The sequence below is a fragment of the Polypterus senegalus genome, chromosome 1 (genome assembly GCF_016835505.1).
Source record: "Polypterus senegalus isolate Bchr_013 chromosome 1, ASM1683550v1, whole genome shotgun sequence".
NCBI lineage: Eukaryota > Metazoa > Chordata > Cladistia > Polypteriformes > Polypteridae > Polypterus > Polypterus senegalus.
Genome location: NC_053154.1, coordinates 119,989,879 through 120,009,836, shown reverse-complemented (window position 1 = coordinate 120,009,836; position 19,958 = coordinate 119,989,879). Strand labels below are relative to the sequence as shown.

General features: G+C 35.8%; 1 long non-coding RNA gene across 1 annotated transcript in view; it reads right to left on the bottom strand.

Moving 5' to 3' along the window:
* Positions 1–16,976: 16,976 nt before the first annotated feature.
* LOC120518126 overlaps positions 16,977–19,958 on the bottom strand; it is a 47,487-nt gene continuing 44,505 nt past the window's right edge. The window contains exon 3 of the long non-coding RNA XR_005631184.1: positions 16,977–17,085. This is a non-coding gene — a long non-coding RNA (uncharacterized LOC120518126). The remainder of the gene's footprint in view (positions 17,086–19,958) is intronic.

Sequence of the window (19,958 nt, the reverse complement as noted above, 5' to 3'; positions counted from 1 at the left end):
TGAAGCCAAAAGACAAATTCCCATATTTCTTGGATAAAATTAAATATTTTCTAATTCAGGATTGTGCACTAATGTGTACATACTGTGTTCCATTTGGGCTTTCACATTAAGAATAATAGATCTGCAAATTACTATAGTATTATTTATTTCTGACAGTTACAAGTACAAGCTAGGATAGACTGAAGAAGCCAAAACATTTTAGTTTAACCAAATTCATAATTTTGTTGTGAAAAAATAGATACTGACCTAACAGCAATTTCAAATAAAAATAAAAGGTTTCCTAATTTCTCTATACACTTAAAACAAACACAGGTTTTGTTAGCAGGTTAAACATTTAATTATGAACTTGTAAAAAACAAAAAAAGTTTCAGTTTTTAAGTAAATAGGTCAGGTTTTGCAATAAGTTATCTTAAACTTTGTACTCAAGGTGTAGGTAGAAGCTAGTCAAGAGTTAATTTTGAATCTAAGCTTGAAAATATTTAACCGTAAAACTGTAGATTCATGGAGCACACTGTTTGATTTTAAGAGGAAAGTAGCATCTCAGCCTGAAAGTATTAGGTGAATGTGAATTGACAAACTACATATGTTGTGCTAAAAGGTCCATTATTAAACAAGTCAAAAGCTTACTTATACTTTTCATCTCTTATGCTTCTAATGTAATATTTCCTAATAACATAAGACTGTAGACTTCAAAACATTAGGAAATTCTATTTTTCATGTATATCTTTCTAGTGAAAAAATGTCTTACTTTTTTCACAGACCAATAAACTGTTTCTTCTGGAAGGAAAGAACGGCTGAATCTCGGGGTGTTCAGCACCACCACTGCACTTCCTGTGAAGAAAATCTTCATCGCCGCTTCCGATAAAATCATTCCCACTCATTGGGGCCATAAACAAATCACATGCCTAAACAGTGGCAGTGTGTCACTGAGAGATACAGTATTGAAAGCAATAACAGACTCGGTCCTGAATAAAAGAAGGCATTATTGATGATTAGCAGAACTTTGCTTCTCTACACTGTCCCTAAGATTGTCAACCTGAAAAAAGCTTAGACCCTCATATTACAAAATTCCACAGAATTAAGAAAGGGATAAAAAGACAAAAAAATGTGTCTAATTATACTCATATGCATTGTAAACATGTTTCAAAAATAAAGTCTTTTCATTCCAAAAAATGAAAGTTACAGGGATGATGATATTGCTTTTGTGCTTTCTTAGTGGGGAAAACAAAAGAGTAGGCCACATCTCTTAACAACACATCAGGGGAGCAGCTGCCACATGGTGTGAGCAAGACATCCCACAAGATGCCAGGCCCCCATTTCTTAAGTGCCTTCCCTTTTTTTGTCAAAAAATTCTCCCCATTTCATATTTACCAATTTATCCAGCAAGTACATGTGATCAGGATTGTGACTGGTGATTTGTAAGTGTATGGTTTCAAATCATAAGTGCAAGAGGAGTGGTGCTTTCTGCAACGATGACTGATTTGTGGTGGAGTAAAAATACTGAGGCATCCCTGAGAAAAATTGTTCATTGTGTTAATGATATATTTTGGCCTGGAATCCCTAGAGATTTTGTGTTTCCCCAGCATAACTGGAGTTTTTTTTTTTAACATTTTTTACTTTTTCTGTCTGCCCTGGCCAACTGACCTTATCTTTTATCTTCGAGACCCAAAAAAAAAAATTATAAAGGATTCTATTTCTCTTAATTATACAGTACATCTGTCTTATGTAAGTGTGCATTATTTATTCTTTGTGTATTATTTTTGTATTATTATTCTTATCTAATTTTAATTTGCTTTAGTTTGAATGCTTACTACTTTTGTAAAGCACTTTGAGCTTACAGTGTTTGTATGAAAATGTGCTATAGAAATACATGTTGTTGTTGAATATTACTCAGGAATATACAATGAAAAGCAGATGTTTGCAATTCTGCTTCTTTAAACTTAGTGGTCGCTTCATTATGGTACTTTCCTTAAGAATGGAGATGCCACTGCGCAAGAACTTATTCTTACAGCTGATGCCTTTATAAACCAGTACAACTGAACTATCAGGTTGTGTTTTTTATTAACTTCTTAATCTTATGTTACCAACATCTAAGATTTTGTAATGTATTTTAAGTTTTACATCTGGTCCAAATACTCATTACATAGATAATTAACTCCTCAAATAAAAACATTGCAAGATTTATTTTTTAAACACTGGTTAAACACACATACACACACACACATTGTATACAGAAAAGTACTCAAGTTACATAGTCTCTCTATTATAAAAAAAAATCTTGGGAGGGAGACTAGGTAGACGAGACATGATCTTCTCAGAAGGGAATTTGACGTGCCGCAAGACAAGGTAGTGAGACAACTTTTAAAATAAGTTCACGGACATCTAACCTAGCAGTTGTTGGAATGCTTTTGATAGACACACTTCATGTGCTCCCAGCTTTTAAAACAATGACAAGCGACAAGCAGAACACACAGCTCGCCAGCAGCAGCAAGTCAGCAGATGATGCAACCGCTTCTCCTTAGCGTGCGTTCAGCTCCCCTCCCTTCACAACGTGAGCAGCGTTATACGTCCTGCGAGAAAGAGATATAACCACACCTGGGCACGGCTTCTCCTTAGCATGCATTAAGCGTCCCCTCCTTCACAGCGCAAGTGGCAGAGACACGAAGTGGCAAAAGAACACCTGCTGTACAGGCTTTTAAATGACTGAAGTGCAGCACGCCAAGCAGAACACGCAGTGTGCCAGCAGCAACAAGACAGCGGATGATCCAACCACTTCTCCTTAGCGTGCGTTCAGCCGTCCCCACTTCACAATGCGAACATCGTTATACGTCCTGCAAGAAAGAGATTTAACCACGCCCAGGGCCGGAAATAAAGGACAAGTATTGTTTTTACAAAAGTTTTAAAGTAAAAGTGAAAATAATGCATATGTAACAATTCCCATGAAAGTAACAATCTCTTTAAATTGTATATCTGGTAAACCAAACCTGGGGGTGGGCGAAGCGAGAAGGGGGTGGAGCCCCCTAGTACTTATACATTGTCAAAGATGAGACAAAAGACTCACAAAAAGATTTGGGGCAGCCAGCCATATTTTTCCTAGCTGCCAAAGAGTATAATTCAGAGTATGTTTGTGTACAGTTTCAAGACCAAAACAGAACTGTCTTGATGAGACCAAGTTGCCGGTTTTAAAGCAGAGGATGGGAAGTGACGCCATCAGGCACCAGAACCGGAAGTGTGGTTGTCAGGGCTGGATCCGGAAGTGATGTCATTAGATTCGGAACGTAGAACTGACATCTTTGAACCATGAACTGGAAATGAGTTCATTGGGACCAAGGAAAATTTCCAGTAATCGTTCTGCAGTGAAAAGAGAGAAAAAGTCAGTACACTCCACCACCCCCTGGTCTGGTGTGGAATTACCCTCATTCAGGCCCTTTAGCTTCCTCCCATGCGCACGTTTGTGACAACATCCAGTTATACCACAACACCATGACTGAGGTCTGTTGTCTTAGAAAATTGCCAGGGTGAAGCCAGGTAATGCAGCTAGTAGTTTAAACAATGCACATAATTTTCAAGATTCTGTGTCTTCAAAGGCGCAAGTCATATGTGTTTATTTATTCAGTTTTCCTTATTTTACGATTTTATACAGTACAGATATTTTGAAATTACCTTAGTTGATTAAAATGGTTCTTATGAAAAGAAACATCACAATAGAACTACCCACTGTGAACTTACAAAATGTGGCCAACAAAAGCAACTGAACTTGACTAAATCTGAAAAGTATGTGCATGTAGATGATGCAATTATATATATCAAAACTGTGATCATTTTTAATTATATTGTGATATAAAGTTTTGGCTCACCCCTAGGTCATAAGGTTTGAAACCATACACTTTGAAATCGCTAGTCGCAATCCTGTCCTTGAAATGACAGAGGGTAGCTGGGTAGTAACAGAATCACAAGGCAAGCAAACTGAGCAGCAACGCATTGTAGTATAATTTGAAAATTCAGGTTTAAAAAAGTCAGACACATACACATCAGTGAAACAACAGTGAATCTTTTTTTGCTCTAGGGCCTGTCCTCTGCAAAATTGTATGACTTTTATTGTATTTGCTACGTAACAAATGAAAGTATGTTATGAGGAATTTATTCATGGAACATAAAGGTAATACTGGAGGGTAGCAATTAAAGTTCTGAACAAGGTGGATCCATGTGTATTATTGACAGAAGGCAGCACAGCTCAGAACAAGGTGGATATGCAGGTATGTGTAACTTCCTATGCATGCATTGCTTCTAGTTACTGAAACCATATATGCAAGGTGCAATAAATTCTCTTTGTGTATTTGCAGTAGCTTCATGTTATCCTGATATTTGTACATCATGACAATTCCTTTAATAATTTCATAATTATTGCAATAGGAGTTATTACATTAAAACTATTTGAAATCAACTGTGGCACAAATGAGACTATAAAGCTTGCAAATTCTTTTGAGAAAGAGTCAAAAAATAAGCATAAGAGTTCTCATCAAGATATTTGCCACAAAGAAATCTAGAAATAAAAAACATATCTAACATGAGTGTCTAATTAGTTTTCCTATCTGGATAGCATTTATGAGAACAATTTTCTAGTTCTGATTGTGAAGTTGATTAAAGTTATTAGCTGTGAACAATCACATTAGAGTATGACTACAAAGGATTTTCTACTTTATTTGTATAATATAGTAACATTTTTATAAATTGTAAATCATACCATATGAAAAATAAAAAAAAATAAAAAAACTGAACTGATATAATACAATTCTACGTATAGTTTCTGTCATTAATACACTAATGAAAACAGCAGATAAAAACAACAAAGCGTTGAGTTCTTCCAAGGTGCCGGGTCAGTAAGAAATTAAATTACTTTAATTTCTTGTAGATTTATTTTAAATTACTTCATATTAAATGTCCATTCAATTAAATAAATAGCTTACAAATGTTTTGATTTTAAGTGACCAAATCATTTTTCTGAAATAATACATTTATACTATCATCCTCTTACACAAAAATTAAAGATTTGGCCTACAGTAACTTCTTTCAAAGAAACTATGTTCAATTAAATATACCTACATTTTAATAAACATTTTTTTCTTTAAGTCTTTATATTTCCTTTCCTTAATATTATATACAGCGTTCCTTCATTATTTTTGTTCCCATCAGCACATGCCACTCATGTGACCACACATCTTCAATGAGATTATTCAGTGCATATCTTGTATCCATGGTACCCCGGATCAATGGTTCATCACCCACAAAATGCAAGATGAAAAATAAAGAAAAACAAAAACAAAAGGATGCAAATGAATGATATGTGTCCACCTGGCAGCATTAAATGTAAAAGTTTTAATCACATTTATTATGACATGGTAAAGGTCACTTTTCATCATCATTGTGTGTTTTGCCACTTACAGTTCTCAATGTTGATAGGTTGTACTAAAAATGAATAATAAAAAGAGGAAAAAAGCACTGCTAAAGCAGAATGAAAGGAACAAGGGCTAAACATAAATAAGACATTATTAATAAATGTAATTAAGTCAAGTGAAATGACCATGAACAATTTGTACAATGAGAAATACAGTAAGGTGTTGTACATTTTCTTTTAATTAAAATATTCATATTATATATGTTAACAGTAAAGTTTTGCTTATAGAAACTAAAAATAAAACAGAAATTGACCTCATCTGCTAAACAAAGTGTTGGCAATACAAGTATTTATTTCTTTTGCATTATTTTAAATTTAAAATGTAAGAATGACATTGCAGAATGAAAGCCATAAAATTAAATAATGAATTTTACTTCTGCAAAGAATGAAACAATTGTGTTTAAATAAAACTCTGCTGCCACAGCAGCCCTCCAGGACTGAACATGTAGACCCCTACTTTAAATTATTAAAACCGTGAAAGGCTTGATAAAAAATTAGGTTGAAAGGAAAGGTATAGTTGACTATCACATATATTTGACTGAAAAATGAATAATATAATTTCAGACTATGTCCTCCAGCCACATATTTCTAAATTAAAAAAAAAAACAGTAACTATCATGGTCATGCCAGGTCTCTGTCCCTGGCTTTATGTGGTCTTTCTTGAATTTATTTCATTATCTATTGCAGGGGTGCCCAATGTGTCGATCGCGATCGACCGGTAGATCACAAAGGTAGTGCAGGTAGATTGCGTTGCATTCAAAAAAATAATTTTCAAATATATATTCATATATTCTCCCTATGGCATTTGCCATTTTATTGACATACAGGGCGGCCAGTCTGAGATCTCTTTTCTTCTAACACACTGGTCATCCTGCACGCATGATCTACTGCAAAACTCCGGCTGTGATCTAGTTAGCCTGCCAATTTATATTGACTAAAGAAGGGATTTAAAAAAAAAATTGTTTGGGGAGGGCATGGGCTGGATGTGGAATTGGAAGAGGATTTTCTCACAATGTCACAATCGAAGTGCGTTTGTCTGATCTGTCAGTCTATCAATGCTATTCCAAAGTAGGAAAATGTGGAAAGGCACTTTCGAACTGTTCATAAAAACTACAGTATGAAACTGACTTCCTTCCGAAAAGCGATCTAAGAAAGAGAAAGGAGAGGGAATTAAAATCGCAGTTAATCAGACAGCTGTCATTTTTCACTCAGCTGAATTCAAAAGCAAAGTCAGACACACCAAAGCGTCATTCCGGGTGAGTCACTCAATCATTAAGCATAAGAAGTCCTTCCAAGATGGAGAAATGATAAAAGAAAAATGCAACATCTGTCCTCAAAGCTGCAGCAGCTTGGGGAACATCCAAAACCTCGCGTCAGAGCTGGAGACGCAATGGACGGCGTGTGCTCAACTTGACAGCATACGCTACACAGAGCAGATTGAAAATTGCCTGTCAGACTTTGACAGACGGTTTCAAGACTCCGCTTTACTTGAGCCAATTTAACTGCTATCCATGTAGGGAAGATGTTAAGGGTGATTCACCCACATCAAAAATTGCAACACTGTTTCACCTGAAACTCCTCTACAGTGGAGGATGAGATTTTGACACTACAAAATGACATTTAGCTGAAGTCTGGGGCTCTTGTACAGTTTTGGAACTTACAGAGGAAAAGTACCCAAACATGAGGAAATGTGCTATCTCCTTGACTGCATTATTCGGCTCTACTTATTTATGCGAGTCAGCCTTTTCCCACATGAAGATTATTAAATCCAAATACTGTCGTGACCATAAATGTATTGAATTGTTATTGTATCATAAAGGTTATTCAGTTATGCATGGTACGACAACATATATTTTATGTATAAAGTATACTCAGTATATATATATATATATATAATAATATACAGTATATATTTTTAATGCAGGTAGATCATTTCGACCTGGTCATTTTAAAAGTAGCTAACAAGCAGAAAAAGTGTGGGCACCCCTGGTCTATTGAGTATTCCTTTGTAATTTATGTTATTGAATGCTTTTATTTTCTTTTTATTTGTATTTTACTATTAGTTCTTAGTGAATACTCCATCTTTGTTCTTTATTTTATAATTTTGTCTTATGTTGATTGTGTATTTTTAGTTTTTTATTTTTTTTGTAGTGCTATATGAACCAAATGTTGTATCTAAGGTATCAAGATCCCCTAACGCTGTATTTGAGAGACTGCCAATTACATTGACTGTGTATGGCAGTAGTTGCTTTTAATAATGGAATCAGGAGAATGATACAGTTGTGTTAAAATCATTTAAATTTATTTTGTACTCACATCAATGAATATATTTGCCAACATTTCTAAAATCCTGTTTTTACTTTGTTATTTTGGAGTATTGACAACGTTTTTAGGAGCATTCTCACCAGTCATAGTGCTAATCTACTTAAATGGACCACTGTTCTTTTTCACCAGTAATCAAAGGAACTGGCAGATAATGGACTATGGTGCTCAAAAATGTCAGTGATTTACACTGTTTGCTTAAAATGCTGCATCACAATATTTGATTATTTCTTCATTGATAATACTTTATTGCCTACTACTAAATCTTGTAAGTATGACTGTATTGTTATCTCTGATCACACTCCCCTTATCTTGGAGCTCAAATCATTATGACCCACACAAACATCTCATAACTGGCATCTTAACCCCCTGTTGTTAGCAGATGTGAACTTTACAGAATTCATCTCCAAACAAATTGATTAGAGTTGGAGACTAACACATCCTCTGAGGTTTCTTCAGGAACACTTTGGGAAACTTTAAAGGCATTTTTAAGAGAACATATTATTTTATATCTCTCTAACAAAAATACATTGGAGAACAAGAAGGCATCAGAGTTAATCACTATGATTTTGAGAATCGATCATGAATACACCAAATCTTTACAGGAAAAATAGGCTCTAAAATCAAAAATTTATCTCTTGACAACAAAAGAAAATTTACAACTTCTCTTTAAATTGCAACATTATTAGAATGAAGGCTAATAAGATTTTACTTCAATAAATCTGCATGCAGGAAGTTTGCAATGTAATAACAGAAACTAATGCAACAGGAAATAAAATCATACAATCACAAAAACTTGCACATTTACTTAGTACTATAAGTCCTTATATTCCACTCAGTATAAAGAGGATGAGACACAATCTAAGAAGTTTTTTTATACAATACAAATACCATAGATTGAAACTATTAGTGTAGAAGAACTGAATTCTGACTTTTTTTTCAAAACTCTTGCTGTATGTGTTGTCATAGCAGCACATCCATTCCTCAAACCTGCTTGGAGCAGGTTTGTTCTATGTAAACAAGGATTAGCTCACACAGTTAATCAGTGTCTATGCATGGAATTCATTCAGTCATGGCTTCACCGTTCATGAATGAGTGACCAATTGATATTGGTGCTCAAATTATAAAAAGAGAATTTCATATAGAGAGGGTTTTGTGCAATCTACAAAATCCTTTATTGCTCCCAGAGGAAATTCTTTTTGAAAGATACCACTTTAGCTGAAAGGGAATATTGTACCTCAAAGATTTATTAGCACCTTATATTCGAAGTCAAATTAGACGAAGTCGGGCTCTCACAACCACACAGACAGTATGCATTGCTTTGAGGTTGTTTGCAAGTGGTACTTTTTTATATACTGTAGGCGATGCGGAAAATCAATCTAAAAGTGCAGTTTGCCAGGCAATTCGTAAAGTTTGTTTGGCTCTGAAATATTTCCTTCCGGTTTTCATAGTGTTTCTTGGACACCTGCGTGTGCAGACAATAAAAAAGGCGTTTCATGCCAGTGCAGGTAGGTAATACACAGGCAAAAACACCCACAGTTCCATAAAGAATCTCACAATCAGCTTAACATTCTCATTACCCAGGATTTTCAAATGTGATTGGGGCACTGGATTGTACGCAGATCTGAATAAAGGCCCCATTAGTTCCAAATGAGCCAGATTACATAAACAGAAAAGGCTTCCACAATATTAACGTGCAGGTAATGTAACTTTTTGTAAGAGTTGAAAATAGCCAATAGGCATGTTAACATACAGTAAAATTGTTTGGCCTACATGCTATAAATTCTCTGATGATCTGTGATGCATCCTACCTTGTATCAAATGTGGCGGCTAAATGGCCATGGTCTGTTCATGACTCAATAATATTTAAGGAGTCACAACTGAATCGGACATTTGAACAAGGTAATAATCTAATTATAAATCATGGTGATGTGTGTATTGCATTCACAATTTTTACATATTCCACAGGTCATCATGATGGAATCCTGCTTGGGGACAGGGGATATGTCTGTAGGCATTTTCTAATGACCCCGTTTCCTAACCCCAACCCTGGTCCACAACCTCGATATAATGCAGCTTTCCTAGGACAAAGGGCACAAATTGAAATGACTTTTGGCCACCTGAAGGAGAGATGTCAATGTCTAAAGAGGCTGAGGGTTGCACCTGACAGAGCATGTGACATAATTATTGCATGCTCTGTCTTACACAACATAGCGACCATCAGAAAAGAGTCCCTGAGGTTTTGGTGCAGCCTGATGATGACCTTGACCCAGTGCACCTTGAGCAAACCAGTGGCAGAGCTGCCAGAGACAGAATTGTGGCGCAATATTTTCAATGAAAAAGACAACAGTGGTTTCACACAAAAGTTATTTATTGTATATTATGACCCTTCAGCCTGTAAGAAGGAGAACATAATTAAGGATACACTCATGCATACACATATACATATGGGAAATAGATAAGAGAATTTTGTTACCAATTGTTTTTCTAGTATTTGTATCTGCAACATCATGTTGGTTGTCCTCAGTTCATGAAGTTCCATGTCCTGCTGTATTTTTCTCATTTTTAGTTTTCTGTATGCGATTTTCTGTTGAAGATATCTCTTGTATAGAGCCCTCACATTTTTTCTGCAGATAAATACACAATTACAAATGCCTTTTTTCCTCTATATATTTACACAGTATATCATTTTGAATCATTTTGTATAAAGTACAACAAATGGCTCAACCAACCTCGCCATCTCCTTTTTTTGATGTTGGCTTTGTTCCAAAAGGGACATGTGTGATGGCTACAGGCTCCTGCAAAATAGTTTTATCACGATTAGCACATGGGAATGATCAGAGTGGAGTTTGTGCAAAAATTATTTGGAAAATTTACCTCTCCTCCTGATGAATAATCAGACACAGTGTCTTCATCAAATATTTGACCTTCTTCAATATCTTGCTGGTCAGACACAGGTTCTAGGGATATGACATTCCCTGCAACTGACCCAATAAAAAGAGGGCTATATGGAACATACCTATGGCACACTTTGAGGACAAATATATGCAATGACCATCCTTTACCTGAAACGAAGTGACCACTGCATCCTGCCACTGGTTCTGAGGAGGAGCCTCCCCCTGAAATGCCCTCAGAAACAGAGTGATGGGTATTTTGCTGGAGAGCCAACTCTTCTGCGGGGGTTAGGTCTGGACTGCATGGACCTCCACCTGTTTTTTACTTGTCTGGCTTCTTCTTATTTACTTTAAAATTAATGGTTTTTATATTATATATGATTCTTTATGTCAACAATTCTTTAAATAGTTATATACCAATATTTACCAGTTTGAAGTATATTCTTGTACTTCACTTTATGTCACATATATTTGTCTGTCTTTTTTTCCCTGGTGCTGCGTTAACATCATGGACCAGAAGGCGTGACCTTATTCAGTGTGAGCAGGATAACACAGGTGGCCGGTTGCTGTGTGCTACTGCATGCTTGACCTAGCGATGATCAATGCACATGTACAATACAAGGCATTGCACAAGGACCACTGAGAAAAGAAGAGTGTTCTTTGCTCACCTTGCAGAGGAACTTCGTTGTCGGTTCTTACAAGAAAATGTAATGGAAAAAGAAGAATAGGATGCAACAAGCTTTTGTTCCAAGTCTGCTGGTTCCCCCAGGAAATCCAATTCAGTCAGTGTCAGGTGCCCCTTCAATGTAATAGGAACCACAGCATAGAGAGAAGTGTGTACATTGCAACAGGTACAAATGTCGTAAATATAAGAAGGAAGGTCCTTGGGTGTGTGGGAACTGTTAACATTTGAATTTGATGTTTACAATTAGCGTGGAACCGACCTCTCTGTACTATTCTTTCCTCTGCGTGTCCTGGAGTATGAAAGAAACACCACAATGCACCAAAATGTGGAGACTGAGAGAATAAAAGTTAAAAACAAAAACACTAACTTTTACAAGCGCTATAAATTTACACCGCCTGTTACAGACACAAATCAAATGTATGTTTTTATTGTATAATATTAACAATAAGAGCAGCTCACTACTCAAAACAGTAAATTTGTGAGGCAGCCAGAATCGAACTGGTGGCCTTTTGATTATAACTGAGTAATTCTTACAGCTGCACCACGGAGATGTCATATTATCCTTGTACCTTTTGTGAAATTGTTTATTTGATATTTGGATTCCAGGCTTCACACATTATACAGTTCATGTCTACATTTTGTCATTTATTACTAAAACATTAAAAATGTTTCTGTTTTAATGATGTGTTTAGATTGTTGTAGACACGGAACACACATGAAATGCATGTGTTCCAAATAACTATTATTTACCCTCTAAAAGTCCCTTACTTCACTCCAAGATAATAATAATTCTTTGCATTTATTTAGCATCAAAGGCTTGAGCTGGGAGAACTTTTTGCCCTTTCTGCAGCGGTAGGGGGGATGGTATAACAGGCTTCTTGCTGCTTGTGTTGATCAACACATTTACAAGACAAAAGATGCTGACGGACAGCTGCAAAGGAATTTAAGGTGGGCTGGAATTAAAAGTTTTTTCATAGGCTTTGGTAATTCTAGTGTTAACAACATGAACTTAAACTTTTTCAAACTAAAAGAAGGGTATCCTCTATCACCATTACTTTTGGCAACAGCTAATGAGGCATTGGCCATTCATTTTTATAATACATCAAAGATGAATTAGTTTATCAGAGAAGTACTCAAACAGAAAATGTAACTATATGCAGATGATACTTTATATATCAGACTGACAAATATATTTACCATTAGTCCTTAATGAATACGCAAAATTTCAAAAGCCCTCTGGATTCAAAATGAATTTGAATAAAAATACCCAAACTTCTATTTCAAAGCATCCCTATATATATCAATAAATTATTCTTAAGAAACTAGTCTCAATTTTAACCCCATTTACTGTATTTGGAATTCGAGGCATCCATGCACTTAAAAGGTGACTCTACAAAAACCAAATGAAGAAGGTGGCATGGCATTACCTATTACTGGGTGGAAAATATACACACAACAAAGAAGGGGAGAAAGGAACAAATGAATGAAATTACACCTGCCTTTCAGCAACCAAAATCAAATCTCACTGTATTTCTTCATACACCCTGCTTTGTGCCCCAGTAAATCCTAATTTTTGTCAATATACCAATAATGCAGTCATCTACAAGTTACTCAGAATGTGGATCCAATGCAGAATGTACTTCAAGGCAGAGAAGCTTTTAACTGTTGCTTCTCTATACAGTTAATACCTTTTCCAACCGTCTGAAACCTACACATTATTTAATCTTTGTAAAACATTTAGGATTAAGACATTTAGATAACTGTATATAGTTAATATGTTTGCAGCTTATGAACAATTATGCTTCAAATTTAACTTCCCAGCAACATATTTTTTCCAATATTTTCAAATTATATATATATTTTTAAAGAAACCTCCTTACCTATCTTACAGACAGACCTCAGTATGTGCGTCTTGGGAACTGCAGGTCTGACATTGTGGTCAGCAACACAGGAGCGCTGCAGAGGACTGTACTTTCTCCGGTCCTGTTCAGCCTATATACATCAGACTTCCAATACGATTCGGAGTCCTGCCATATGCAAAAGTTTGCTGATGACACTGCTATTCTGGGCTGCATCAGGTGTGGGCAGGAGGAGGAGTACAGGAAGCTAATCAAAGACTTTGTTAAATGGTGTGACTCAAACCACTTACACCTGAACACCAGCAAGACCAAGGTGGTGGTGGATTTTAGGAGGCCCAGGCCACTCATGGACCCCGTGATCATCAGAGGAGACTTTGTGCAGAGGGTACAGACCTATAAATACCTGGGAGTGCAGCTGGATGACAAATTGGACTGGACTGCCAATACTGATGCTCTATGTAAGAAAGGTCAAAGCCGACTATACTTTTTTAGAAGGTTGTCGTCCTTCAACATCTGCAATAAGATGCTGCAGATGTTCTACCAGACGGTTGTGGCGAGTGCCCTCTTCTACGCGGTGGTGTGCTGGGGAGGCAGCATAAAGAAGAAGGACGTCTTATGCCTGGACAAACTTTTTAAGAAGGCAGTCTCTATTGTAGGAATAAAACTGGACAGTTTAACATCTGTAGCAGAGCGACGGACACTAAGCAAACTCCTGTCAATCATGAAGAATCCATTGCATCCACTTAACAGTGTCATCTCCAGGCAGAGGAGTAGCTTCAGTGACAGACTATTGTCACTGTCTTGCTCCACTTACAGACTGAGGAGATCGTTCCTCCCCTACACTATGCGACTCTTCAATTTCACCCAGGGGAGTAAATGCTAACATTATTCAAAGTTATTATCTGTCTTTACATGCATTTTTATTACTCTTTAATTTAAATTTGTTTTTTGTATCAGTAAACTGCTGCTGGATTTTGTGAATTTCCCCATGGGATTAATAAAGTATCTATCTATCTATCTATAAATTTCCCACACTTTCCACTCATTTATATTCCAGAGAAAATACTGATCAGTCTTGAAGACTCAGACAACATCTCAACAATATATAAAAACATTTAAAGACCCTTCCCTTCAACAATCCTAGAGTATGGTAGGAAAAGGATCTTTCAATTAATTCAACTTAAAATCTTTCACCAGTCACACTTATGTCGCTTAAAATTTTCCTAACTATATCCATGGCAAGATCCAATCTGTTAGCATTGCAATTTAGCTCTAGTGTCACCGGGCCACATGTTTTAGGAGTGCACCAAATTAACGTTATTCTTTAAATATTTAACAGGCAGTCGTAGCGTCATAATCACTCCTAACCCATTAATATCTATATTTGGTATATTCTCAGATATACTTAAAGTGGAAAAGAACAAACTAATTCTAATAGGCAATACCACACAACTCGCACCTAGATTTATCTTGCTTAACTGGAAGAGTCAAGAAACCACCTTTTATAGGCTAGTGGTAACTGACTTGCTCATTTTTTTGAATTTGGAAAATGGAAAGGCTTGCTTAGAGAGTTTTAAAGAACATTCATAATATAACCTAAGCCCTGTTGACAACAACCCCAGTTCCAAAACTTTGATTGTTCAATAATTGTTTGTCTCATGACTCCACATGTTCAGTCTTAGCAGCTCTGATAGACTGTGGTTCCTTAAAAACTATTTCTATATGAGTTACCATTACATTACATCCATGCCCATGCCTACACTTACAAATATCAGGATAATATTAGGCAAATTACTTTACTATCACATGTTTGGGGTACTGGGGAAAAATGAAAAAGAATGGCACTGAATAACACTATGGTGCTCTGACAGAACAATGCTATACCATTTGCCACTTTGTCCCCTTTCTCTACATTTTTAGATCTTACACTTTATAAAATATATTAATTTTCTAGAATGCCTACTGAGAAATATTAAAACTCAATTGAGCTTAAGAAATTGTTATACTATACATTACTGTAAATTATAAAATCATTAATTTACATTTATGGGATACATTTTCAATTTTCCTATTTTGCTAACATCCTGGGAAACTCAATTTTCAGTCAGCTAAGTGAATTTTTGCATCTTAATGTATTTTTCAAATACTGTCAGGGAGTATTTTATTCCCAATTGTTCTTTTGTTCTTTCCAACAAATTTTCACTACACACATGTAATACTGTCTGTATTTGGGTATAGGTGGAATTTGCCCTCCTAAGAAAATGAATTTTACATATCATAAGAATAGTAACTTAAACAAAAAAGGGAAAATTCTATTTAAATTTAAGGGTGACTGCTCTGACTCCTGGATCATTCAGAAAATGAAATGAATTCTGCTTTTTATCAAAAGCGATACTTTGAAGAAATATGCAGATAACAATAGAGCCAAATGCTGTTTCTTTAAAAGAAAGGAAAATATAAGGTGAAACATGTTCTTTTCATTTGCACTGTACACTATGTTGTTCAATTTTGGGGACTGCAGTAGAATAAACCTCAAATTGTAATTCTGAAATGCCCATGAGTCTTCAAAGCATCTTTGTAAATGTACTTATGGCCTTTCACAATAATTCAGAGAAAGTGTTCTGATTTCAACAGAATGCATTTCCTTTCAAGTCTACTATTGTTTCTTACATTATTATTAAACAGTATGTAACATATTTTGTCTATAAACAATAATCTTCCAAAAATGATTCTAATATTTCACCACACAATACCACCCTCTCCACCTCACCACATACTGTACATGCACTTTGCTTTCTGCAGAGTCTTTTGCTCTTTTCTCCTGTGTCCTTTCACAAAACGTCTGTGAAATAAAGCTATAACATCTAGATTGGGAATAGGGGCATAGCCAGACCAGCTGGTGCCCTACACATGGCATTCAATACCTCTCAAATTACTGTAATCTCAAATTTTGTGGTTAAGACAACAATCCCCACTTGGCCTTTTGGACAGGCTATTAACAAATCATCACTTGCTGTACCATTTTGGTTGGGGGATAACTCTTGGTTCGCACTTCCTCAGTTGCAAAGACTGAGGAAAGAGTAGGCAGTGTCCATTCAGCATTTTGATGACAGAATTTTTTTTTGCATTCCCACATTCCCACTCACATTGTCATTTCCACAAATGAAAATGTCCATATCTGTGGCCAATGCCACTTAGCCTGCCCAGTAAACTGCCTCTGTGATGGACATTTTCAAAAACTGTATTGTCAGGATGAATTGATGAAATTTTGGATGTAAATGCAAATCGTAGTTTTTAATGCCAGAAGAGAAACAAATAGGAGGTTTTATGTACAGAACACAACCAGGGATCTGGTTTTTGGCTTATGCCGCAACAACCGACCTCTAGTTAGGTCACTATTCAGGGAGTGAATATACAGCTATACCATACAACTTATTTTTGTATTGTGCTCTTAACTGAGTGCATACACAGAGAGCTGTGAATAATTCTGTTAAAATAGAAGTACAGATTATGCTAATTACTAAATACCAAACTGGTCCACACATAAATACAGTAATACACACAGATGAATAAGGCAGAAACTAAATAAATATAAATGGAAACCAACAATATCTGTCCATTAATTAATTGATGAACTATGGCCATTTGACAACAGTGGAGATTAAAATCGTAAAAGAGCAAATGAAAAATAAAGTCATAGTTTTGGAGACCTTGGCCTAGCCTGGTTGTTCTAGTTGTTCTGGCTGCCAAGTATGATGAGGTAATCTTTCCATCTGATGATTCCAATGCCCCTCTATCCATGGTGACTTTTCCCTGTGCAAGAGAGAAGCCTGGCAGTAGTGCAGTGGCACTAAGTGCTACATCTGGATACTGAGAAGAGAAACAGAATAGAGGAGGGTTAGTAATGGTTTAAAATGTTGCATTACTGACATTTTTGTGCAAATGACCAAATAACTGAAATTCAGTATTCACAGCTAATCAGCAGCTCTAGTCAGGGTATGCTACACTAAAGTAGTGAGTCTTCAGCCTAAATTTATATGTTTCGACTGAAGGGGCATCTCTTATATTAACAGCTAGATCATTCCAAAGCATTGGGGCCCTGAAACTAAAAGCTTGACCTCCAAATGTTATTTTATTAATCCTTGGAATCATAAGCAGACCGGAATCTTGAGATCTTAATGTGTGCTCTGGTTTGTAAGTAATGATAAACTCCGATAAGTAAGCGTGGACTTGGCCATTTGAAAAGTTCAAAGGAGAATTTTGAAATTACCTTAAAGCTTAATTGGAAGCCAGTGTAATTACTTGAGAACTGGAGTTATGTGTTTAATACTTTCTGGTTTGTGTAATAATTCTGGAAGCATCATTTTGAATTAACTGAAAGTTGCATCAAGGACAATTTGAACAGCCATTGAATAACGCATTGTAGTAGTCAGTCCTGATAGAAATAAATGCATGAATTAATTTCTCAGTACATTTTTAAGATGGAAAAAAACATGTTATGAATAATTTTTAAGGTCTGTTTTAAATGACACGCTAGTGTCAAAAGTAACACCTAAATTGCATACTGATTCAATTAAACTAATGGTGATTTCAACTAAGTTAGAGTTAACAGAACGCTGTTACAGTCAGCATTATCCCCTCTAATAATATGGAGGGAATAATATACAGTAGATATAGTATTACACTGCTATAAATAATTAGGGTGCACATCAATGACAAGCTGGACTGGTCTTGGAAAATAGAGGAACAATATAAGAAAATGCAGAGCAGACTTTTTTTCTGAGAAGACTGTGCTATTTCAAAGTGAGTAGTGACATCCTTCACATGTTCTATAACTCTGTTACAGCCAGCACAGTTTCATATGCTGCAGCGTGCTGGACTGGTAATATAATTTCATAAAGTACTTTTAGCAAACATATTCAAAAGAAGTGTTTCAAAAAACACTGCTGTGGCTTTCAGTGCAGCAAAATTAACAAAGGGAATAATGGCTAATGCCCATTAAATGTACACTGCCACTCAAACGTTTTAGAATACTTCAGTTTTTCCAGTTTTTCTTCAACTTTAATCAGTTGAAATGTAATGAATGAACTAAAAGGAAACTGCCTGAGATTTAAATTTATTTTTTATAAAAAATTAAATTATAAATGGGCTTCTTCAGGGAACAATTAATAGGTTACAATCTGCAGATGTTTTGCGGCAATTAAAGTAAATTAAGCCTTGAAAATTGAAGCAAACAATTTGCACGTGTCCTAACTTCTGTTGATTAATTAAAAACTCTCTGTCTGTCTTAAAGCAGAGTTGGAACAGGCTGTGTTAATACACCCTCTAAAGTACAATTTGGACAATATTACACTGAAGAAAGTTATAAATAACAGTGATAATGTTAAGAAAATGGAAATTATCAAATTAAATGAGACAGAGCATTGTTACACTTACACGTGTAGGCCTCTAATTTAGAGAAATTGCAAAAAAAAAAATCTAAATTGTCAGTGAGTATGGTGTGATACATAATCCAAAGGCAATTGGAAAGTGAAAGAAACTCTGATGAGAAGAGATCTGGAAGACCCAATGTCACAACCCAATCGGAAGACAAGTTTCTGATGGTCACCAGCTTGTGTAACAGCCTAACAGATCAACAGCTTCAAACACAGCTTAACAGTGGTGAAAAAAGTAAGTCTCATTTTCTACTGTGAAGAGGAGACTCTGTACTACAGGTTTAACTGGGCAAGTGGCAGTATGATTATTAAAGACACATGAGTTCAAATGCCATTTGGGGATGTAGCCTAATTTCTTTTCAGTTTTATGCTAGCTTTGTATCGTGCAAATTATTATGGGCCTTAAAGGAAACTTGGCTATCCTGAGATTTAAGTACTGTACAAATGTATTGAGTCGCTCTTTGTTAAGAAGACCAGTATATATGTTGAATAAACTGAAGATTTGGCCATAACACATGAATTTAGTAAGGTACCTTATCCTTTTTCCCTCCATTTCCCGAAAGCACATTTTCAATTATAGCGGCCTGGCTACTAGCAATGTAGCGTGTGCACATTTTTCTCATATCTCTGTGGACTTTTCCCTGTAGTTTTACTATATCATTCCTCATGTGTGATTGTTACGTTAGGACACTGTACATTGGTCTGGGTGTGAATAAGGGAAGTTAGTCTGAGAATGTGCTCTGTGATTGACTGGCACTCCATGCAGTTTTGGATCTTGAATCTCCCTCAAAGCTGCTGGTGCACATTGTGGTTTACCATGACACTGCTTTAGTAAAGTTGTAAAATGTACAGATGGATAGATAGATCTTTCACTCAATTATTCTTGTTGAGTGAACACTGGCATGTGTGACTGCCGCTGCTCTCCTGTATAGTTTATATCGTTTGATTATTGTTGTTTTTTATATGGAGTTAAAACCTGACTCATTTGACTATGTATCAATTTAATCTTGAATTACCAAGTGTCACCTGATTGCTGGATTATCACTTGTTTGTATTCAGGACTGGGTTTTTGCTCAGGTTAAGCTGCAGATACAGCATAGATGTCAGCGTCATGATAAGGCTTTACGGACTGCTGACATGGATTCTTTTTGCCTGGATTGCTTTTTCTTCATGGCTGCTTTCGGCAACCTCACTGTTTTAATGCTATATGTGTTATCATAATATAACATTCATACATTTTTCTGCTATGACATAAATATTTAAAATTATGCTTTGACATAAATATTTCACAAAAATGTAAATATTTCT